This window comes from Sphaeramia orbicularis, chromosome 6, assembly GCF_902148855.1.
Source record: "Sphaeramia orbicularis chromosome 6, fSphaOr1.1, whole genome shotgun sequence".
Taxonomy (NCBI): domain Eukaryota; kingdom Metazoa; phylum Chordata; class Actinopteri; order Kurtiformes; family Apogonidae; genus Sphaeramia; species Sphaeramia orbicularis.
The window spans coordinates 23,064,312-23,090,025 of NC_043962.1; the positions used below are offsets into that span (position 1 = coordinate 23,064,312).

The 25,714-nt window shown below is 33.4% G+C and overlaps 1 protein-coding gene across 3 annotated transcripts in view; it reads left to right on the forward strand.

Annotated features, from left to right (window-relative positions):
* Positions 1-25,714, forward strand: part of lrrc4ca (leucine rich repeat containing 4C, genome duplicate a) — a 778,552-nt gene that overhangs the window by 584,607 nt on the left and 168,231 nt on the right. Inside the window, exon 1 of one of the 3 annotated variants that reach the window (XM_030136979.1) lies at positions 25,112-25,543. The exons of the other annotated variants lie outside the window; for them this stretch is intronic. The gene's annotated coding sequence lies outside the window, so the exon portion shown is untranslated. Of the gene's footprint in view, positions 1-25,111; positions 25,544-25,714 lie in introns of those variants that run through there. 3 annotated transcript variants of the gene reach the window in all.

Consider the following 25,714-nt stretch of genomic DNA (forward strand, 5'->3'; position numbering starts at 1 on the left):
ATGAGATAGATGCTTAACAAACCTTTTCAAAGACTTTAAAAGTGAATATTGGTTCCAGATATTAGGTATATAAAATCAAAATTGTAATAAATTAAAAGTATACTCAAATATTTACATATCTTTGGTTATGGTTATGCAATCAAGTACTAACTCCTGTGTGTATCATGTGACCAAAACAGACAGAAAAGAAAACATGGAATACTATATAAAGATATGTTTACTATACCCATGTTTGGTGTCATTTTTTTCAGCGTAACTTCATCTATATCATCTAACTATTATTATTTTCACTTTAACCTACTATATCAACATAAAAGGCCAAAAAACACACAAAAAATATAACATCCGATTTGAAAAATGTATATAATTTATTGCATAAATAACACAAAGATGCTTAATAAACATTTTCAAAGACTTTAAAAGTGAATATTGGTTCCAAATATTAGGTATATAAAATCAAAATTGTAATAAATTAAAACTCTACTCAAATATTTGCATATCTTTGGTTATGGTTATGCAATCCAGTACTAACTCCTGGACTCCTAACTCCTAGATACTGATGTAAGAACTAAAGATATTTTGGTAATTATCAAGAAAACCATGGAAAATGTCTAGATATCAGCTCTGAAATTAAACTCTTATGAACTATTTTTGTTGTTATCATTATATTTGTCCAAACAAATGTACCTTTAGTTGTACCAGGCATTAAAATGAACAAGAAATTGACGAAAATAAGGGGTGGTCTAATAATTTTTCCGCGACTGTATGCGATCACTTGACTGTCTTAGAATGGGTTGCGAAAATTTACTAAAAATACGCTGATGAAAAGGGTAAACATCACAATCTGGTCAACGTGCATAAATTATTTGCATATTTAACTCTCCGGTATCCCGTCCAGCAAGGCCCTTACTAAGCACCAAGTGTGCCATTTTGGCACACTTGTGGAATAATGTCAAAAAATGTTTCATACAGTTTGTTTTTAATTCTTTTACACTTTTTTTCTATTTCATCATCTTAAGCCGTAAATAAAAATACCAAATACTCAATAATTGTCACATTTTTTAACCCTTTAAATGCCGTGTTTGTAACGTAAACAAACCATTTTTTTGGATGCAAAAAACACAAAAAAAATACATATTTTTTTTCAATATACTACATAAAAAGTGGATCACATATTTGATTTTTTCAGCCTGGCATGTCAATGATTAACTCCAAGATTGGTTAATTTGCATTATTATTTTTGGCAATAGGTCAAATGTTCAAAAATACTAGCATCTGCCACCAGGTGTGCGTAAAATGCACACCTATAAATCAAACTATTAAATATTATATATTGATTTTTTTTTCTGCTCTAATTTGATTTTATTTTTGTAAATCAAGGTCAGCCCTAATCATACATATCAAATAATCATTCATTTTAGATTTTTTTTTAACCCTTTAAACGATCTCTTTTCATCATGATGTCACTACATTTTTTGATGCAAAAAACACAAAATATGTTTTTCTTTTTGTTGGTTTTTTTTACTTTTTTTCAAAATACTACATAAAAATTGGATTACATATTATTTGATTTTTGCAGCCTGGCATATGTCAATAATTAACAGCAACATTAACAATGTTAATAAATTAATTTAGACCCTCACCTTTCAAATGAAGCCCAGATATCAGTAAAAGCAGGATTTATGCCTTAATGGCTTTTGGATCAAAAACAGCAGTTATAATGGAAGAAATAGTGCGTTTTTGGCACACTTGGCAGACAGATTCTAGTCTTGTAATTTTCTTTTGTTTACAATGTGCAAATTTTAGTTGGTGGCTAGAATTTTAAAGATCATGCAAAAATGAACAACTTTTGAATTCTAACCTTGTTTAAATTGTGAAAAATAATATGAAGTTTTTTAAAACGAAGTGCAAAGTGTGCCTAAAAAGCGCACCTGGATACCGGAGGGTTAATAAACAAATAAATGAATAAATTAATTAATAATATGATGCCAGATCTATCACCCGCTATTTTCCACATTTCTGAGGTGAACTTCATCGCCCATTATCAGTTTCTACATATTTAGGTGTGATATTTTACACCGCAATGGATGGATGATCGGCACATAAAAAACAATATACGAATATGAAGTGCAGTACAATCTGAGATGAGGTCATTAAAAATATTCATTGGGGGACATAAAAAGCGTACTGAATGATTGAGGAAATCTCTAATGACTGATAAATCGGATCTTAATTTCAGGACTAAAAGCAATAGCTATAGCGCTGCCTTATGCATAATAATCTGCTCTGTTCTTTATTCACTTTCAGTAAATAGCAAAGGAGGATATTTCTGCACAATATGCATCTCATTATAGCACGGATCGTTCACATCTTTTATGCACAGATTTGGTAGAAAAGCTGTTCCAGACCTTATGTCTCCCACAGTCATAAAATTCATCTGAGGAAAAAAAATAAAGAAGCAGTTAAGCCCTTAGTGCTTGTAAAACATGAAAATATAATGATTTTAATGAAATACTTATTTATAATGCTTTTAATTCTTCTTTAAATATATTTAGTCTTATAATCAGCCGCGGAAAAAAATGATTAGACCATCGAAAGTCAACAGTTATGCAATCAAATACAAACTCCTGTGTGTATCATGTGACTAAAACAGACAGAAAAGAAAACATGGAATGAATAAAAGCATTGTTTTTGTCAGTACAATGTCATAGATATTGATGTAAGAACTGAAGTGGTTTTGGTTATTATCAAGGAAAACATGGAAAATGTCTAAATATCAGCTCTGAAATTAACCCTTAAGGATCTGAGCCTATTTTGGCTGTTTTTGAGTACTTTTGATTTTGCCTTTATCCTCCTAAGACCCAAGAACTGTCAGCAAAGTACAAGTTTTTTCTGTTTTTTATTAAATAAGTGCCTATACTGGAAACTAGGGCTGAACGATATGTACAAAATTTCATATCTCGATATTCATGCCAGATATCTCGATATCTATACGATATGATATGATTACGGGTTCGGTGAAAACCAAGCATTTTTCAGAAAAATACAAACATCATAACACAAAAGAATGTGGAAAGTGCAGTTTTATTTATAAGAACTCAGTGCCAGTCATCAACATTAACATAAAGTACAAATAAATGAAATTTGTTGTGACTTCCAGAGCTGTACATGCAGGGCGAGCGTGGGGGAAATCTATATGGTTTATATCGTTGCTTTTTCGATATTAATATCTTGAATGTTCATATCTAGATATCGATACGATATATTTTTCAGCCCTATTGGAAACAACATGATGCAACAGTTTTTTCAGATGCAGTTTTTAAAATTTTTATGGAATGTTCTTTGTAGTGGACAGTTTTCTTTTCTTTTTTTTTTTTTTTTTTGTATAAGGTTGTGAAATTCTTGTGCACAAATGTGGACAGAAAACCCAGAGCTGGGTCTTCAGAGGTTAAATACTAAAGAAATGTTTACTATACCCATGTTTGGTATGGTTTGTTTTTTTTGTTTGTTTTCAGTATAACTTCATCTATCTCATCTGCCTATTATTTTTTTTCACTTTAACCTACTATATCAACACAAAAGGCCAAAAAACACAAAAAATGTAAAATCTGATTTGAAAAATGGATATAATTTATTGCATAAATGACATTTTTAATTCCTTTTGTGTGTGTGTGTGTGTGTGTGTGTATTGTTCTTTTCGGGGGGGGGGTATTTATATAAGCCTTCTTTTTGGCTTCTAACCTCTGCTGCACAATTTTGTTACTTGTTTGAATGTTGTTTTTTTTCTATTGCTGTTTTTATTTTGTGCAAATAAATTACATTAAAAACATAAAGACACTTAACGAACCTTTTCAAAGACTTTAAAAGTGGATATTAGTTCCAAATATTAGGTATATAAAATCAAAATTGTGATAAATTAACCCTTTCATGCACAAATTATGAGAACCTTAATCAAATTTTTTTCCTGAGTGTTTTTATTCCTCTTTAGGCATGAAAAAAACAATGTGATAGAAAATTTTCTTCTGAAAAATAAATAAATAAAATAAAAATCATAAAAAAAAAAAAAAAAAAAAAAAAAAAAAATCATTTAAAAAAGTAATAATGACAAAAAAAAAAAAAAATTCTTATGAACCTATTTTTCATGAAGTTGCAAAAATATCCACTCAGCTGGACACATGTTTAATTTCTGACACACAGAAACATGTATTTACTGATAAATTGTGTGAAAACTGTGGGGAAGGCTTGTGATTCTGGGGGTTTATCCTCAGGAGAGATCTACATAATGTTACCAATTCATGTCAGAAAAAACATGTAGTGTCTTAAAACTTTAATAAAGATATGTGTAAAAAAAAAAAAAAAAAAAAAAGAAACAACAACAACGAAAAGAACAACAAAATCCATGAATATACAAGAGAACAGCTGTAGAATAGCTGTCCACTGTAGTGACCAGTATACATGAAAGGGTTAAAACTATACTCAGATATTTGACATAAAAGCAGATCTTTACATAGGCATTTTCTCAGCTCGCAGTTATCATTATATTTATCTAAACAAATGTACCTTTAGTTGTACCAGGCATTAAAATGAACACGAAATTGAAGAAAACAAAGGGTGGTCTAATATTTTTTTTTCCGTAACTGTAATTCTCTTTGTGTTTTTGCAGGGAACTGTTTTTTGTGATTGGGCGTCATAGTTTTTGATTTAGGTAGTTGTTAAATCAAATGTTTTGCTCCGTGTGCACAAATATAGAAAAGCTAAATCACGTAGCTCTCGACACTTATAAGAATGCAAATCGTAAACCACATTTCATCATGCTCCAATGCGCCAATGTATTTTTCCAGCGTTGCCTTTCTCTACATCAAATTTTACGCAGCACATTTCAACTGTCTACATCATCTTTGCATCACAAGATTTTGATACTTGCATTCAGTCATGACCCACAAAAAGTTACACACAGCCTGAAAGGAATGCATAATTTCTTAATGCCCACACGTTTCAGCAACTGAATCTCGTATGACTGTGTGAAAACATAGGAAAATGAAACGTGTGCAGCGATGTGAGTTCCACCGCATTTGTTGTGCGTGTGCTGCAGCGCGACATATGGCCAAACAATTGGAAAAGATTCACTGCAGTCTGTCTGACAGAATGTGTAGTAAAAGAAGTTCTCTTTTTGAGTTATGGGGCTGATCCATAATAACCCCTGTTGAGACCAGACGGATTTAACTTGTCTTTTTTTCTCATTTTACTCACAGATTTCACTGTACAGGTTACATTCTACGGTGAAAACAGCTCTGACTACAACTCAGCTATTATTAAAAAAGCATCTCTCTTTTCCATATTTAATTAAAACTTCAATTATGTTGTATTATCAAAGTGATTTTACATCCGCACATTTGAAAAATACCTGAAAAGGTCATGTAAGTAATACTGTTTATACACAAAGAACAGACAAATTAATTATAATCCTATCAGGTTTGTTACTTACCTCCACCTCGTTGTAATTAAAATTCATCCCAATCACAAGCTCAGGGGGAGAGCGCTTAATGCTAATTTACAACTTCCTGTTTGGAAGTATGCTTGAACAGATATTCAATGTTATCACAAGGAGGTAGTAGCACATGGAAAAATGCACAAACCATTAAAAAACGTTTTAATACATATACTCGTGACCAAAAGATTTAAAATATGTATCGTTTTTTAAGATGAAATTGACCTAAGAGAGGGGAGATGTTGGAAACAATGCCATAAGATTTTCAGTTCTCATGTATTACTGCTTTGAGTTTACATGTTCTTGTAAAATTTATGTGTTACCGAAGGGGAGGCAATGAGTATTGTTGTTTAGAGTTTGGTTTGTTTATTAACACTCTAGCAGCAAAACTATTGGTTGAATTCATTCCAAATTGGGTTTATGGATTGCCAGTGACCCAGAATAGATGTGATTATATTTTGGGAAAAGTAGGTCAAAGTTTCAATTTTTTATTAATTTTTTAAAATCTTTTTTTTCTCCATTTACTTATAATGGGTGAAATTTCAAATGTCTGTAGCAGCAAAATTATTGGTTGAATTCATACCAAATTAGATTTATAGATTACCAGTGACACAGAATAGATGTCACTACATTTTGGGAACACTAGGTCCAAGTCAAAATTTTGTATGAATTTCTCAAATCCCCCCCACCCCCCATTTACTTATAATGGGCGGAATTTCAAATGTCTGTAGCAGTAAAATTATTGGTTGAATTCATACCAAATTGGGTTTATGGGTTGCCAGTGACCCAGAATAGATGTGGTTACATTTTGGGAAAAGTAGGTCAAAGTTTAAATGTTTTATTAATTTTTTAAAATCTTTTTTTCCTCCATTTACTTATAATGAGTGAAATTTCAAATGTCTGTAGCAGCAAAATTATTGGTTGAATTCATACCAAATTGGGTTTATAGACTGCCAGTGACACAGAATAGATGTGGTTACATTTTGGGAAAAATAGGTCAAAGTTTCAATTTTTTATGAATTTTTAATTTTTTTTTTCCACTTTCACTTATAATGGGCGACAATTCAAATGTCTGTAGCAGTAAAACTATTAGTTGAATTCATATCAAACTAGGACTACATATTGCCAGTTATCCAGAATAGATGTGGTTACATTTTGGAAAAAGTAGGTCAAAGTTAAAATTTTTTATGAATTTTAAAAAATTTTTTTTCCCCATTTACTTACAATGGGTGAAAATTCAAATGTATGTAGCTGTAAAACTATTGGTTGAATTCATACCAAATGGGGTTTATAGATTGCCAGTGACCCAAAATAGATGTGGTTAAATTTTGGGAAAAGTAGGTCAAAGTTTCAATTTTTTATGAGTTTTTTAAATAATCTTTTTTTGTTTTTTTTGTTTCCCATTTACTTATAATGGGTGAAAATTCAAATGTCTGTAGCAGCAACACTATTGGTTGAATTCATACCAAATTGGGTTTATAGATTGCCAGTGACCCAAAATAGATGTGGTTAAATTTTGGGAAAAGTAGGTCAAAGTTTCAATTTTTTATGGATTTTTAAAATCTTTTTTTTCCCCATTTACTTATAATGGTTTAAAATTCAAATGTCTGTAGCAGCAAAACTATTGGTTGAATTCATACGAAATTGGGTTTATGGATTGCCAGTGACCCAGAATAGATGTGATTACATTTTGGGAAAAGTAGGTCAAAGTTTCAATTTTTTCTGAATTTTTTAAATCTTTTATTTTCCCCATTTACTTATAATGGCTGAAATTTCATGTCTATAAAAACTTTTTTTTTCCAGTTACTTCAATTTCAGCGTAACAGGCAGATAAAACAGAAAAAACTAAACAAAATAGTCACGTAACGAGCCATAGTAGTGCTAAAAGAGAGTATTATTTAGAATAAAAGTGTTAAAGGACACTGACAGATGATAAGAAATATACTAATTATGTAATGATCATAAAGTGATTCATCGTTCACTGAGTGTGGGCCTTCTCATCTCGTCAGTTTACTGTTTGAGCTGCAGCCAACATCCAATAACTAAGTCAGTCATCCAGTTCCCTTCACCATTATGTAATGAAAATGAAGCCTCTTTAAAAAAAAAAAAAAAAAAAAAAAAAGAAGATGAAGAAGTGTTATTAGGGTGAAGCATGGCTTGAATTATGTAAATGTACACAAGAAGTGAGTGTATGAGTGACTGGGGCCAAAAGTGGCCTAGAATGAAACCTAAGAATTCATTCTCCACAAGCCCTATGGGCCAAAGGAAACCTTGGCTAAGAAGTACAGTTAGAGATTAGTGTGGATCAAAGTGGAGATTAAATGGGATGACAAACACATTGATGCACCTAATTATCCAGTCCGTGAAATTTGATTAATTAATTTAGATACCACAGTCGTCACTGATGTGTTTGTGGACTTTGCAAGCGATTTGACGCAAAATGATGCTGTTGTTAAAATGTGACATAAGAAGAGGAAAAGAAAAGACCTGAGGAGACGTTAACACTGATGGAAAAAAATACACACTTAAGTCTGGGCTGTTTGGTATTCTATTTATACTGTTAAGATTTAGCTTCATCCCACAAACAATAAATGGAGTTATTATTTTTATCATATTATACAGTAGGTTTATTCAGACAGAGTTTAGAGCAGGGGGGGTCAGACTCATGTTAGTTCAGGGGCCACATCCAGCTGAATATGATCTAAAGTGGACCGGACGAGTAATGTAATATAAACAATAGGATAAGAAAATAGGAAATTCTGTAAAATAAAAAATACACTTAAATATGCTTAAATATCCTACAATACACGCAAAAATACACTTAATTATGCTCAAAAATCCTACAATACATGCAAAAATATACTTAATTATGCTCAAAAATCCTACAATACACGCAAAAATACACTTAATTATGCTCAAAAATCCTACAATACACACAAAAATACACTTAAATATGCTTAAGTACCCTACAATACATGCAAAAATACAATTAATTATGCTCAAAAATCCTACAATACACACAAAAATACACTTAATTATGCACAAAAATCCTACAATACATGCAAAAATACACTTAAATATGCTTAAATATCCTACAATACACAAAAAAATACACTTAATCATGCTCAAAAATCCTACAATACACACAAAAATACACTTAATTATGCACAAAAATCCTACAATACATGCAAAAATACACTTAAAAAAACTACAATACACACAAAATACTTAAATATGCTTAAATATCCTACAATACACGCAAAAATACACATACTTATGCTCAAAAATCCTACAATACACACAAAAATACACATAAATATGCTTAAATACCCTGCAATACATGCAAAAATACACTTAATTATGCTCAAAAATCCTACAATACACACAAAAATACACTTAAATATGCTTAAATACCCTACAATACATGCAAAAATACACTTAATTATGCTCAAAAATCCTACAATACACACAAAAATACACTTATGTTCAAAAATCCTACAATACACACAAAAATACACTTAAATATGCTTAAATATCCTACAGTACACGCAAAAATACACTTAAATATGCTTAAATATCCTACAATACATGCAAAGATACACTTAATCATTCTCAAAAATCCTACAATACACACAAAAATACACTTACGTTCAAAAATCCTACAATACACACAAAAATACACTTAAATATGCTTAAACATCCTACAATACACAAAAAAATACACTTAAAAAAACTACAATACACACAAAAATACTTAAATATGCTTAAATATCCTACAATACACGCAAAAATACACATACTTATGCTCAAAAATCCTACAATACACACAAAAATACACATAAATATGCTTAAATACCCTACAATACATGCAAAAATACACTTAATTATGCTCAAAAATCCTACAATACACACAAAAATACACTTAAATATGCTTAAATAACCTACAATACATGCAAAAATACACTTAATTATGCTCAAAAATCCTACAATACACACAAAAATACACTTATGTTCAAAAATCCTACAATACACCCAAAAATACACTTAAATATGCTTAAATATCCTATAGTACACGCAAAAATACACTTAAATATGCTTAAATATACTACAATACACACAAAAATACACTTAAGTGTGCTTAAATATCCTACAATACATGCAAAGATACACTTAATCATTCTCAAAAATCCTACAATACACACAAAAATACACTTACGTTCAAAAATCCTACAATACACACAAAAATACACTTAAATATGCTTAAACATCCTACAATACACGCAAAAATACACTTAATTATGCTCAAAAATCCTACAATACACAAAAAAATACACTTAATTATGCTCAAATTAAAACTCCACATACTTCTCTTAAGACATTTCAGATATTCACATTTTTTTTGTAAAGGACTAGTCTGTAAATGTAAACATTTTTGTGTAATTTTACATTTTTTACACTAAAACAAAGAGACAAATTTGCAGTTTTCATTATTTATAGTTTATTCTGATAGCATTTTACTGGTCTGATCCACTTTAGAATTAATTGGCCTAAAATGATTTTTAACATCCTTGATTGTTAATATTTTCAGTGTAATTTTTGCATTTCACAAATTCATCCCACGGGCCGGACTGGACCCTTTGGTGGGCTGGATTTGGCCCCCGGGCTGCATGTTTGACACCCCTGCTTTAGAGTATTAAGTTTGACATTCAGTGCACTTCGACATTTGTCAAATAGAAGCATTTGACACAGAGTGAAAAACAGCAGTGGGTGACACTTTCACATGCCAATAGACCTGCTTCTTTGTCTTACCCCACACACCTGACTGCATTATTTCATTGCCTCTGAGCCCTGTAGGATCGCAGCAGTGATGTCTCATCCCCTCTGAAACAACATCATGAATAATGAATGTCAAATCTCAAAATAAATAACACACATTATTAATGTATTCAAAGCCTCCTTTAAAAAGGGGCAGCTGTAAATGCAACAGTGCCCCAATCTAAGACTCTGAAGGGATAAATATAGCTGTATTTTGGAGCGCATCAGGAAGAGGAAGTTGTAACGTTTGTTTTATTGGAATAATAATGCAATTTTTTTTAAAAATCCCAGTGGCTGAGATAGAATTTTGAAAGTCTGAAAACAATTAAATGCTTCTATTTGACATATGTCGAGGTGCACTGAATGTAAAACTTAATGCTCTATAGCAGGGGTGTCAAACATGCGACCCGGGGGCCAAATCCGGCCTGCCAAAGGGTCCAGTCTGGCCCCTGAGATGAATGTGTGAAATACAAAAATTACACTGAAAATATTAACAATCAAGGATGTTAAAATAATTTTAGGTCAATTAATTCTAAAGTGGATCAGACCAGTAAAATACTATCATAATAAACTATAAAAAATGAAAACTGCAAATTTGTCTGTTTTAGTGTAAAAAAAAAAAAAAAAGTAAAATTACACAAAAATGTTCACATTTACAGACTAGTCTTTTCCAAAAAAAAAAACAAAAAATAAGAAAGTGAATATCAGAAATGTCTTAAGAGAAGTATGTGGAATTTTAATCATATTCTCCCTGTTTGGTGTATTTGTAGATCCACTGTGATCTGTAAGTTGTGATTCACGTGTATAAATGATAAACTAAGGCCTAATATCGTTAACATTGTACTTTTTTTACTAAAGAATTTTCAGGTTGTTCATATTTGTTCATGTTATGTTCAAGTACAATTCGTAGATGTAAACATTTTAATTATGGAATTTTAAGTGTATTTTTGCGTGTATTGTAGGATTTTTGAGCATAATTAAGTGTATTTTTGCATGTATTGTAGGATATTTAAGCATATTTAAAAGTATTTTTGCGAGTATTGTAGGATATGTAAACATAATTAAGTGTATTTTTGTGTGTATTGTAGGATTTTTGAGCATAATTAAGTGCATTTTTGCGTATATTGTAGGGTATTTAAGCATATTTAAGTGTATTTTTGTGTGTATTGTAAGATTTTTGAGCATAATTAAGTGTATTTTTGTGCGTATTGTAGGATATTTAACCATATTTAAGTGTATTTTTGGGTGTATTGTAGGATTTTTGAGCATAATTAAGTGTATTTTTGGGTGTATTGTGGAATATTTAAGCATATTTAAGAGTATTTTTGTGTGTATTGTAGGATATGTAAGCATAATTAAGTGTATTTTTGTGTGTATTGTAGGATTTTTGAGCATAATTAAGTGCATTTTTGCGTATATTGTAGGATATTTTATGCATATCTAAGTGTATTTTTGTGTGTATTGTAGGATTTTTGAGCATAATTAAGTGTATTTTTGCATGTATTGTAGAGTATTTAACCATATTTAGGTGTGTTTTTGCGTGTATTGTAGGATATTTAAGCATATTTAAGTGTATTTTTGTGTGTGTTGTAGGGCATTTAAGCATATTTTAGTGTATTTTTGCGTGTATTGTAGGATTTTTGAGCATAATTAAGTGTATTTTTGCATGTATTGTAGAATATTTAAGCATATTTAAAAGTATTTTTGTGTGTATTGTAGGATATGGAAGCATAATTAAGTGTATTTTTGTGTGTATTGTAGGATTTTTGAGCATAATTAAGTGCATTTTTGCGTATATTGTAGGGTATTTAAACATAATTAAGTGTATTTTTGTGTGTATTGTAGGATATTTAACCGTATTTAAGTGTATTTTTGGGTGTATTGTAGGATTTTTGAGCATAATTAAGTGTATTTTTGGGTGTATTGTAGGATATTTAAGCATATTTAAGTGTATTTTTGTGTGTATTGTAGGATATTTAACCGTATTTAAGTGTATTTTTGGGTGTATTGTAGGATTTTTGAGCATATTTAAGTGTATTTTTGCGTGTATTGTAGGATTTTTGAGCATAATTAAGTGCATTTTTGCGTATATTCTAGGGTATTTAAGCATAATTAAGTGTATTTTTGTGTGTATTGTAGGATATTTAACCGTATTTAAGTGTATTTTTGGGTGTATTGTAGGATTTTTGAGCATAATTAAGTGTATTTTTGGGTGTAGTGTAGGATATTTAAGCATATTTAAGTGTATTTTTGTGTGTATTGTAGGATATTTAACCGTATTTAAGTGTATTTTTGGGTGTATTGTAGGATTTTTGAGCATATTTAAGTGTATTTTTGTGTGTATTGTAGGATTTTTGAGCATAATTAAGTGCATTTTTGCGTATATTCTAGGGTATTTAAGCATAATTAAGTGTATTTTTGTGTGTATTGTAGGATATTTAACCGTATTTAAGTGTATTTTTGCATGTATTGTAGGATTTTTGAGCATAATTAAGTGTATTTTTGTGTGTATTGTAGGATATTTAACCGTATTTAAGTGTATTTTTGGGTGTATTGTAGGATTTTTGAGCATATTTAAGTGTATTTTTGCGTGTATTGTAGGATTTTTGAGCATAATTAAGTGCATTTTTGCGTATATTCTAGGGTATTTAAGCATAATTAAGTGTATTTTTGTGTGTATTGTAGGATATTTAACCGTATTTAAGTGTATTTTTGTGTGTATTGTAGGATTTTTGAGCATAATTAAGTGTATTTTTGTGTGTATTGTAGGATATTTAACCGTATTTAAGTGTATTTTTGGGTGTATTGTAGGATTTTTGAGCATATTTAAGTGTATTTTTGCGTGTATTGTAGGATTTTTGAGCATAATTAAGTGCATTTTTGCGTATATTCTAGGGTATTTAAGCATAATTAAGTGTATTTTTGTGTGTATTGTAGGATATTTAACCGTATTTAAGTGTATTTTTGGGTGTATTGTAGGATTTTTGAGCATAATTAAGTGTATTTTTGTGTGTATTGTAGGATATTTAACCGTATTTAAGTGTATTTTTGGGTGTATTGTAGGATTTTTGAGCATATTTAAGTGTATTTTTGCGTGTATTGTAGGATTTTTGAGCATAATTAAGTGCATTTTTGCGTATATTCTAGGGTATTTAAGCATAATTAAGTGTATTTTTGTGTGTATTGTAGGATATTTAACCGTATTTAAGTGTATTTTTGGGTGTGTTGTAGGGCATTTTTGAGCATAATTAAGTGTATTTTTGGGTGTATTGTAGGATATTTAACCATATTTAAGTGTATTTTTGGGTGTATTGTAGGATTTTTGAGCATAATTACCTCCGCCAAGGAGGTTATGTTTTTGCCAGGGTTTGTTTGTTTGTTTGTTTGTTTGTTTGTTTGTTTGTTTGTCTGTCCGTTAGTGTGCAACATAACTCAAAAAGTTATGGACAGATTTTGATGAAATTTTCAGGGTTTGTTGGAAATGGGATAAGGAAGAAAGGATTAAATTTTGGTGGTGATCGGGGGTGGGGGGGCCCACGGGGGGGCCCATTTTCAACAAACCCTGAAAATTTCATCAAAATCTGTCCATAACTTTTTGAGTTATGTTGCACACTAACGGACAGACAAACAAACAAACAAACAAACCCTGGCAAAAACATAACCTCCTTGGCGTGGGGGGGGCCCACAGGGGGGGCACTGATCAGCCTTGGTGGAAGTCTGCGCTCTCCGAGTGCTTCTAGTTAAGTGTATTTTTGCGTGTATTGTAGGATTTTTGAGCATATTTAAGTGTATTTTTGCGTGTATTGTAGGATTTTTGAGCATTTTTGAGGATTTTTGTGTGTATTGTAGAGTATTTAACCATATTTAGGTGTGTTTTTGCATGTATCATAGGATTTTTGAGCATAATTAAGTGTATTTTTTATTTTACAGAATTTCCTATTTTCTCATACTATTGTTTATATTACATTACAGGTCCGGTCCACTTTAGATAATATTCAGCTGGATGTGGCCCCTTAACTAAAATGAGTCTGACCCCCCCTGCTCTAAATTCTGTCTGAATAAACCCACTGTATAATATGATAAAATAATAACTCCATTTATTGTTTGTGGGATGAAGCTAAATCTTAACGGCATAAACAGAATACCAAACAGCCCAGACTTAAGTGTGTATTTTTTCTTTCAGCCAGGGGATAAGACCTAAAAGGCAAACCCAACATGATTATTACATTATCTGATTGCATCCAAACATATGTATTATTCAGGCCCTGACAACATAATACTGTCAAGGAAATGAAGAGATCTGCGCACCATAAACCTCTCTGAGTGGCACTTTACTCTTCTTTTTTTCCTCCGTTCTGTCAAGACACTAGCTTTATGGGATGTTTTTTTGCAAAATGGCAATAAATATAATAGTGAATGAAAAGGTTCGTGCCACCTCTTTGTCAGTAATTCCCGTTTTTAATGTCCAAGAATTGTCCTTTTTTTTTTTTTTTTTTACGAGGATACTGAAAGCATATCCAATAATCTATACCCAGGCATTTCCTTAAGTAAGGTTTTTCACTCATCCTTGCCACTCCAGGAATAACTGGCCCCAGGAGTCTTTTATGTACCTTGCCCTTTGGAGGAACAAGGTCACGTTGTTTACAATAGCAGGAGGACACCTCTTTAATGCTCTCCAAGGATGGAGTGATCTTTACTGTGACATTTCAATAGTGTCCAGGACTGCTCACATTGGATGGACTGGTGTAAATCTCCACGTGACATTAATGAAGAAGACGCTGATTTATTATTGTGAACTACATTATGAGTTTTACACTTACCGCACAAATGGGAAAGTACGACTGTTGAACCATTATTTGTACAAGTTTCATTTTTAACCATGTAAAGGCTAAACCATTAAGTCGTGGACAGAAAATTCCAGTTCTTTGAAACCAGAGCCTATATTGGTCCTTCTGAACAACCAAAAAAAAAAAAAAAAAATTCAAATATCAATTTCCATGTATGACTTACATTTTTTTTGTCATATTTAACCCTATAACACCAAACGTATCATATTTGATACATGAGTTTTGAATCCCTCTACATCGCAGGTGTCAAACACGCGGGGGCCTGGGGGCCAAATCTGGCCCACTAAAGGTTCCATTCCGGCCCTGTAGGATGAAAGTGCATAAATGAACCTGAACAGTCCAGGTTGTCCAAATCCTTTTGGTTCAGGTTCCACATACAGACCGATGTGATCTCCAGTAAAAATAACAACACAATAACCCATAAATAATGACGACAAATTTTCTTTGTGAAAAATGATGTGGAAAAAATTTAAGTGAAAAATCAAAACAAAACGTTACACTGTGAAAATATGTATAATTACAAAACTACTCTTTCACAATAAAATAAAAATAAATACAGGGTGACACAAAAAAATGGGAACTTTTTAACAATCCAATAAAACCAAGAGTGATGGAAGAAAAAAGATTTTATTCATAGTAATCGAAACCTTGAAACATGCCATTTAAGAACAACAAACAACACATTTTCTTTGTGAAAAATGATGTGGAAAAAATTTAAGTGAAAAAAAAAATACCATTACACATAATTACAAAACTATTCTTTCACAATAAAATGCAAATAAATGCATAAATATAAACAAAGATGAACAACCTTAAATGTGCAATTTGAACAATATTCTGCCTGTTACTAAATGTTTGGTGCATTTATGGATCCACTGTGATCTGTAGTTGAGTTAATAATAATAACAGATGTAATATTGTAGAAATTGTTCAAATTTTAGTTCCAAACTCCAAAATTTTAACAATATTCTGCCTGTTACCAAATGTTTATAGAACATTGTGTGTAAATGTACATGTATAAATAATAAGTCCAGGCATAATATTGTTAAAATTGCACAAAATTTTCAAATGAATTTTCTGTTTTTTCAGGGAATTTGCATCTTTTTTTGTAAAATGTAAATATTTTTATCATTTAATTGGGGTTTCTTTGTACTAAAACAAAAAGAAAAACTTGGATTTGTCATTATTTATAGGTTATTAAGTCATTATTTTACTGGTCTGGCCCACTTGAGATCAAATTGGGCTAAATATGGAGCTGAAACCAAATGAGTTTGACACCCCAGCTCTACATGATCAGTGTGATATTTTTTTTCTTGAAAAACCTGATGTATACAATTAGATACATGCAATACACAGGTAATCCACCAGGGGAGAGGAATTCATTCACCATAGGCCTTTTTTTTTTGTTTTTTTTTTTTGTTTTTTTATTTTGGTCATGAAACAACAGTCAATACCGTACAGGGTTCATTGATGTAACACCAACGCGATAACAAAACAGGAGACAAAATAATGTAACCCTCCCCACCCCCACCCCCCGCCCAAAAACAAACAAACAAAAAAAAACATCATCTTTCCAGTGACACTACAAGACTGTCATTAATGAAGAAGGCAGAACTTTGACAATTTTGAAAAGGAATTACCAATTTGTTAGACATGTTTGTGTTATATTATGTTTTTGTTTTTTCAAAAATAATAATATTTGAGCATTGAGACCCGGTGTATCAAATATGATACAAAACTGAAACTCATACTTGGAAACTGATATTTGAACATGTTTTTTTTGGTTGTTTTGAAGGACCAATAAAGGCTCCAGTTTCAAAGAACTGGAATTTTATGTCAATGATTTAATGGTTCAGGCTTTACAGGGTTATTACAACAGGTCTCAACGCTCAAATATTATTATTTTTGAACAAACAAAAACATAATATAACATAAACATGTCTAACAAATTGGAAATTCATTTTCAAAGTTGGCAAAGTTCTACCTCTTTCCTCATTAATGACAATCTGGAAAGGCCTCTGGTGAACAAATCCATCTCCCTGGTGGATTATCTGTGTATTGCATGTATCTAATTGTATACATCAGGTTTTTCAAGAAAAAAAAAATCACACTGATCATGTAGAGAGCTTCCAAACTCATGTATCAAATATGGCACATTTGGCGTTATAGGGTTAAGAAATAAGTGTTTGTACCAAAACGGACTCTGGCCCAAAAGCTATATAAATCAAGACAAAGGGTATGGTCTGCGGTGGTGATTCCCACATCGCAAATAAGACCTTAAGTAGTGAAAAGTGGCCACCAGAGATCCAGAGAGTCCCAGCTGGTGGAGTAAAAGCTTTAAATCAAAACCATTAAGTGTTTTCCAGAAGCAACAAGACAAATTATGGAAGAGAGAATTCAAAGGTGACCCCAGCAGTTCTATGTCAATAACACAAAGCTGCCATTATATAAAACCCTTACTCCACCAGCAGACTTAAGAGCAAAGTGGGTTTGTTTTATTAGACCCTAGACCAGGGGTGTCAAACTCATTTTAGTTCAGGGGTCATATTCAGCTAAATTTGATCTGCAGTGGGCCGGACAAGAAAAATAATAACAGAATAACCTATAAATAATGGCAACTCCACATTTTCGTCTTTGTTTTAGTGTAAAAAAAAATAAAATATGAAAATACTTACTTTTATAAACTATCCAAAAAAAAAAAAAAAAGAAAGAAAGAAAAACTGAAATTTAAATTAAAAAACATAAGAAAACTTAGTGGAATTTTAAAAAATATTATTCCTCCACTTCTCATTTTTCCATGTGCATTATGGATCAGATCTACAAAGACACTAAACACTGAGGAACAGGCAGAAAAATTGTTAAAACTGTCCTGAATTTTCTTCAGACATTTCAGGTTGTTCATATTTGTTCAGGTTATTTACATTTTAGTGTTTCAGTACAGTTTGTAAATGTAAATATTTTCATAATTTAATGTTATTTTTGGCACTAAAACAAAGGAAAAAAATTAAGTTGTTAATTCTAGATTTTTTTTTTTGGCTTAATTGAAGATTTTTTTTTACTTCATTGAAGATTTTTTTTTTTGTTTAATTGAAGATTTTTTTTTTTTACTTAATTGAAGATTTTTTTTTTTTTGGCTTAATTGAAGATTTTTTTTTAACTTAATTGAAGATTTTTTTTTTTTTTACTTAATTGAAGATTTCTTTTGCCTTAATTTCTTTTTTTTTTTTTACTTAATTGAAGATTTCTTTTGCTTAATTGAAGATTAATTTTACTTAATTGAATATTTTTTTTTAGCTTAATTCAAGATTTTTTTGGCTTATTTGAAATATTTTTACTTAATTGAAGATTTTTTTCTTGCTTAATTGAAGATTTCTTTTACTTAATTGAAGATTTTTTTGGGTTAATTGACTTTTTTTTTTACTTAATTGAAGATTTTTTTTTTTACTTAATTGAAGATTTTTTTCACTTAATTGAAGATTTTTTTTTTTTTGGCTTAATTCAATTGAAGACTGTGGAATTTTTGCACTTGGCAAAAACATTCCAGGGGCCGAACTGGACCCTTCGGTGGGCCGCATTTGGCCCCCGGGCCGCATGTTTGACACCCCTGCTTTAAATCCAAACCATTACGTATTATCCAGAAGGAACAAGACAAATTATGGAAGAGAGAATTCAAAGGTGACCCCGGCAGTTATGTGTCAATAACACCAAGCTGCCATTATATAAAACCCTTACTCCACCAGCAGACTTAAGAGCAAAGTGAGTTTGTATTATTAGACCCTATACGCTTACATGAGCACAGGAAAATGTGAGGTGAGAATGGAGTGAAAAGGAAAGTCACTTAATGATGTCTCCTTCGACAGGAAAGCAAGAGGGTGGTGCTCTTTACTACCATATGCCACGCACACAGACAGGCAAGCCGACAGTTATGAAGACAGATGAATGATGCAATGCCTTCAGCTCTGAGGGAAATGAGATCAGATGTTGACAGCTAGATGGACAAATCCCTGGTCTGGCATTCAAATATCTTCTCACATCTTCTTTTACATGGTCTGTGAATGCACACTCACCCCAGATGAGACATGCGCTCCCCCGCCTGTGCACAAATCCACCCCTCTTTAACTCCATTTTACATTATAGTCGAAAATAGCTGCATTTAGTTTAGTGCAGCAGGTTGCCTTAGATAAACACTGCACAAGCGATGATCGGTCTGGACGTCCTCGGTCCCCTGTGTCGACCATCATGCAAAAGTTCTGCAAAGTGGATTCTATAATTCAGTATTCAGACCGAATGAGTTTAGTGCACAGTGAAGATGAAGACTGAGGACGTTCACTTAGTTTAAATTACACTTTCTGTCTTTTTCTTGTTAACTCTTTATAGCAGGGGTGTCAAACTTATTTTAGTTCAGGGGCCACATACAGCCTAATATGATATAAAGTGGGCCGGACCAGTAAAATAATATAAATAATAGGATAAGAACTTAGAAATAATATCAACTCCAAAGTTTTCTCTATGTTTTTGAGTGAAAAAAGTCAAATTCCGTAATGAAAATGTTTACATCTACGAACCGTACTTGAACGTAACATGAACAAATATGAATAACCTGAAAATTCTTAAGAAAAATAAGTATAATTTAACAATATTAGGCCTTAGTTTATCATTTAAACGTGTGCATCACAACTTACAGATCATAGTGGATCTACAAATACACAAAACATTTGATAATTGGCAGAATATTGTTAAATACTTCATACTTCTCTTAAGATATTTCAGGTTATTGGTATTTTTTGTGAAAAGCCAGTCTGTAAATGTGAACATTTTTGTGTAATTTTACATTTTTGACACTAAAACAAAAAGAACACACTACCTTTTGTTCATTATTTCTAGGTTATTATGATAGTATTTTACTGGTCTGACCCATTTTAGATTGAACATCCTTGATTGTTAATATCTTCAGTGTCATTTTTGTATTTCACAAATTCATCCTGCGAGCCAGATTGGACCCTTTGGCGGGCCGGATTTGGCCCCCGGGCCGCATGTTTGACACCTGTACTTTATTGGGCACTCATAGAAATACTCTGAAATTCTAAATATCAACCTTAGTGTTATTGGAGGACATAACAAGACTTTGTTATTTTTGTGACATTTTTCAAACTTTTTTATTGTAATGTAGAAAAATCAAGGTCAGTGAAGTTACCATATTTGGTTCCTTGCCCATAAGTGGCAAAAAAATAAATTCATTCATTCATTCATTCATTCATTTTCTGAACCTGCTTTATCCTCACTAGGGTCATGGGGGTCTCTTGGAGCCTATCCTAAATACTTGTGCGAAGGCGGAGTATACCCTGTACCTGTGCCAGTTCATCGCAGGGCTGACATATACAGGGTGTATCAAAAAAATATATACATTTTGAAAAATTATCCCCTGTTCCGCATTTGATAATTTTTGGAGTTTTCTTTTATGGATGTCAGTAGGTAGGGGATAGGTGGACATTTGTCCAAATTTACAGACCCAGGTTTTCATGCATGAGTGAGCAGGGGTAAATTGCGCAATCCAATTTAAAACTGGTTTGCGCAAAGTAGCGGTGGGATTTAAATCCAATCAAAGGTCATGGGAGGGGACAACAGGCATCCATCTTGTTTTCCACAAAATTGCCAGGTTACAACATCAACACTTTAGCCACCATGTCAATTTCATTTCTTTACCCATGGCAGCTGTTCCTGCATTTCAAAGTGAATTCAACTTGTTTAGGCCTGAAAATGACCCTGAGGACAGGCCAAGTTAGGGTTAACCCTAACATGAGTGCTATCCACTACACCACTGTGTTGCCCTTAAAGGTGTGGGAGACTTCCGTGACCAATTTTTCATCAAATCTGTCAAACCTCAGTCATATCCTCAGTATCATGAATCTGTACGTCTGTCTGTGATTACTCACCTGAATCTCTTGCATTATGGTGAACAGTTTTGAAGTGCCTTACAGACGCTGTAGACCACATTAGACCCAAGATTATTGCCTCACTGTCCTTACTGTCACTACAATAATAATATACAATACAAAATCCAACACATAATGTGGAAAAGACATGGAATGTGACAGAAACATGCATTTCAGCACATTAGAGCATCACTTATAGAACATTAGACCAACATCAGTACTGTTCCAGACCCCTGTCCACATCCACATTCTCCTTTGAACATCATTCCTTACATTAGTACCATTACTTTATGGTACCGAACAAAGCAGGTCCACTCACTGTTCATGCAGAGGTGGACTTTACAGACCCTGTAGACCACATTAGACCTGAGATTATTATTACTGCCTCACTGTCCTCACTGTCACTATCTTGTAATACATGTGGAAATTACCAAAAATAGTCACTTGCCCGATAAAGGTTTGTTTTTTTTTAAAGACAGTTATGTCTTTTATGTGCTTTCCATTTAATTCCATACCTACTGTGTGGTTACAGCTTTCCTCTCCATTAAACAGCTGAGTAGACATATGAGTCATATCGCAGCCCAAAGTGCCTTAAATACAAACACATATAGTATATATCCCTATGCAAACACAAACCTGAAGGCTCGCTCAGCCACCTGACAGCGGCAGCTGGAACAGACGGAGAAACGGCAGCAGCTGCCTTCCCTCTATGCATATTCCTCCAGCCGTTTCTGCGTTTCAGCCTGTTCCGCGTCTGGTTTATTTCATTCATATAATACCATATGGTTGTGCTGTCGGATGGCTACGCAAACCTCCCATTCCCACAATGCACATCGCAACAAAATTCCGAAGATGCCCGAGTGACCTCCCAGCTCTGTTTGTAAACATGGTGTGTTTATGGTGGATGGCACAAAGAAACTGTTCACCATAATGTAAGAGGTTCAGGTGAGTAATCACAGACAGACTTACAGATTCATGATACTGAGGATATGACTGAGGTTTGACAGATCTGATGAAAAATTGGTCACGAAAGTCTCCCGCACCTTTAAATAAATTAACCCTTTAACACTTTAACCCTTTCGTGCATAGTGGTCACTACAGTGGACAGCTATTCTACAGCTGTTCTCTTGTATATTCATGGGTTTTATTGTTTTAGTTGCATAATAGTCAACACAGTGGACACGTGCATCATCCCATACAGTGCATTTTATATCGTTACTGTAACTGCTGTTCTTGATAAACCTGATCTGCACTAACATGTTATAGTGTAAATCAACAAACAAAACAGTTTTTTTTTTTGTTGCATATCATCTCCATGAAGTGAATAATAACTAGCATTAGAGTATGTTAAAATATGGGAAAACACAATGCAAACACAAACCTGAAGGCTCGCTCAGCCACCTGACAGCGGCAGCTGGAACAGACGCAGAAACGGCAGCAGCTGCCTTCCCTCTATGCATATTCCTCTAGCCGTTTCTGCGTTTCAGCCGTTTCGGCATCGGGTTTATTTCATTCATATAATACCATATGGTTGCGCTGCTGCTGTCAGGTGGCTACGCAAACCTTCCTTTCCCACAATGCATGTCGCAACAAAATTCCAAAGGTGCTCGAGTGACCTCCCAGCTCTGTTTGTAAACATATGGTGTGTTTATGGTGGATGGCACAAAGAAACTGTTCACCATAATGTAAGAGGTTCAGGTGAGTAATCACAGAAAGACTGAATGATTCATGATACTGAGGATATGACTGAGGTTTGACAGATTTGATGAAAAATTGGTCACGAAAGTCTCCCGCACCTGTAAATAAATAAATAAATAATCCAAGATATAATGTGGGAAAGACATGTAATGTGACAGAAACATGCATTTCAGCACATTAGAGCATCACTTATAGAACATTAGACCAACATCAGTACTGTTCCAGACCCCTGTCCACACACACATTCTCCCTTTGAACATCATTCCTTACATTAGTACCATTACTTCATGGCACCGAACAAAGCAGGTCCACTCACTGTTCATGCAGAGGTGGACTTTACAGACCCTGTAGACCACATTAGACCTGAGATTATTATTATTGCCTCACTGTCCTCACTGTCACTATCTTGTAATACATGCGGAAATTACCAAAAATAGTCACTTGCTCGATAAAGGTTTTTTTTTTTTTTTAAGACAGTTATGTCTTTTATGTGCTTTCCATTTAATTCCATACCTACTGTGTGGTTACGGCTTTCCTCTCCATTAAACAGCTGAGTAGACATATGAGTCATATCGCAGCCCAAAGCGCCTTAAATACAAACACATATAGTATATATCCCTATGCAAACACAAACGTTCTCTGTCATGGGAGAGCAATCCTATGCGACAATCAGCCTGAGGCCACTGGAACACTTCTTCTTCTTCTTCTTCTCCTTCTTCTACCCAGGCTTCTACACAGGCTGTGGAGGTCGGTAGGTGGCAGTCGTATCCCATTTGCAAGAGACACATGGGAGGAATCTCTCTCTCTCTCTCTCTCTCTCTCTCTCTCTCTCTCTCTCTCTCTCTCTCTCTCTTTTCCTCTGTGTGTCTGTCTTCTCTGTCTATCTAAATCTCTCTCTCTCTCACACGCACGCACGCTCGCACACACGCACTCCAAGATAGATGCGCGCTTCACCAAGATTTTTGCATTTGATCCCCCCCCTCTCCTCCTCCTCCTCCTTTCTCTCTTTCTCTCTCTCTCTCTCTTCTTTTAAAAAACTGACCAATGAATAAGAAGGACGGACGGTAAAGAATCAATACATTTTTATTCCAGTCTTCTAGGTGAGACGCAAGCGATTGGACTCCCTGCAGTGGTGTGGTGTGAGGAAGAAGGAGAAAATTCGATGAGAAGTTCAAGAAAAAGAGGAATGAAGACAATGGTATGAAAGAAGAAAAAAAAAAAAAAAAAATCTCGTGCGCTCTCACTGTTTCTAGTCCTGCGGCTGGTGCTACTGCCGCTGCTGCTGCTAGTGGTGATGGTAGTGGTTACGCACGGAACCACCAGTAATAAGTGACGGACCAGACCAGTCTCACTTGGAGAGACCAGCTTGTCAGTGGGAGGTAACCTACATGATGGTACCCTCTCGTGCATTTATCAATTCCGTGTCCGTCCTTGCCGCGCGCCGTGCGTTTTTTTTTTTTTATTTTTTTTTATTTGAGTACGTAAAAGCCGTGCGCACTGAGGCACTGTAAAGCGCGCCGATGGATGTTGGCTGTATGCGCGTATTGGAAAGGGGTAATTTTGTGATCACATCTGAAGCAGCTTTAAAAAACACACTGCAGTCGGCTTGAGAGGGGAAAAAAAAAGGGCTCTGACGATCAGGACTTTGTGGATAAAAAAAAAAAAAAAAAAAAAAATCCCAGACAATTTCTTCTTACCTCTGTTTGTGTCACATCAATGGATAGGCGAGGCTTGTAATGCAAACATAGATGGAGCAAGACGCAAAAGTGGTCAACTATAGGCTGTACCTCCATCCAGACAGGGTAAGATCAAGTCTCTTCACGGAAAACATGTAAGAATTGAGGTTTTTTTTTATTGTACGACGACGTTTTTTTCACACTTGAAGGGGTTTTTGAGGATACCTGCTGGATTTTTTTTTTTTTTTTCTTAATATCGACGTTGCATCGCCTTTAAAGATAAGATGCATTTTTCATCCCGGAAAATGGAGAAGAGAAAGATTTGGTTTCATTTCGACAACTTTATTTAGGATTAGGATACCTTTTCCATCACTGAACTGCAGGACTTTGTTTTTTCATCGAAGGGAAAAAAAAAAAAACAAGAAATAAGCATCTTGCAAGTCCGCACTGGGTTGTGAGGTGAAATCTAATCAGATTCAAGAGGAGGTTTTTTTTTTTGGTGAAGAAGTAAGAAGAGACTTTTGAAGAAAAGTTGCGTAAAAAAAGAAAAAAAAAAGAGTGGGACGTTAAAATAACCTCAACTGTTCCTTCATGTATGGATGATGGGCTACTATCAAGTTTCTCCTTGTGTTGACCAGATGGTGAAAAGGTTCTAATCGTGTCATTTTTTTAGTAAATTAAGAACACAATTCCTTAAAATTCCGGAAAAAAAAATCCAGGACTACGTTTTTTTGCATCAGGAGAGTACTTTCAACAATGGCACTTGTAGGTGTCTCTGTGTTGTGTGCGTCCTGAAAAAAAAAAAAAAAAAAAAAAAAAAAAAAAGGAAATACCGGATGCATTCTAATCACTGTGAGAGTTATTAACACGTCATCCAGACTGATGTGTGGATTACATATCACGTCGTTTTGAGAGTGGAAACACAATGTATCTGACAACAAAGTATCACAGCGGATTCTGCAAAATTGCCTGAGAATTGCGGATGTTTTGTCGATGCAGTTTTTTTTTTTTTTTTTTTTTTTTTGGGGAGGGCTCGTTCTTCGTCAAAGCCACAGATCCTGCAGACGTCGGTGTCTTCGTGAACAAGTAAGTTAGTGTTAGTGTCACTCTTTTTTTTTTTTTTTTTTTAAAGATGTCTGTCTTTTTATGTGTCTGATTGCTTCAAATATCCAAACATTTCTTCTGGGTTAAATGTCCAAATATGATACTTTCTTTTCTTTGTTTTTTTGGTGATTGATATAAACTAATAAATAAAGG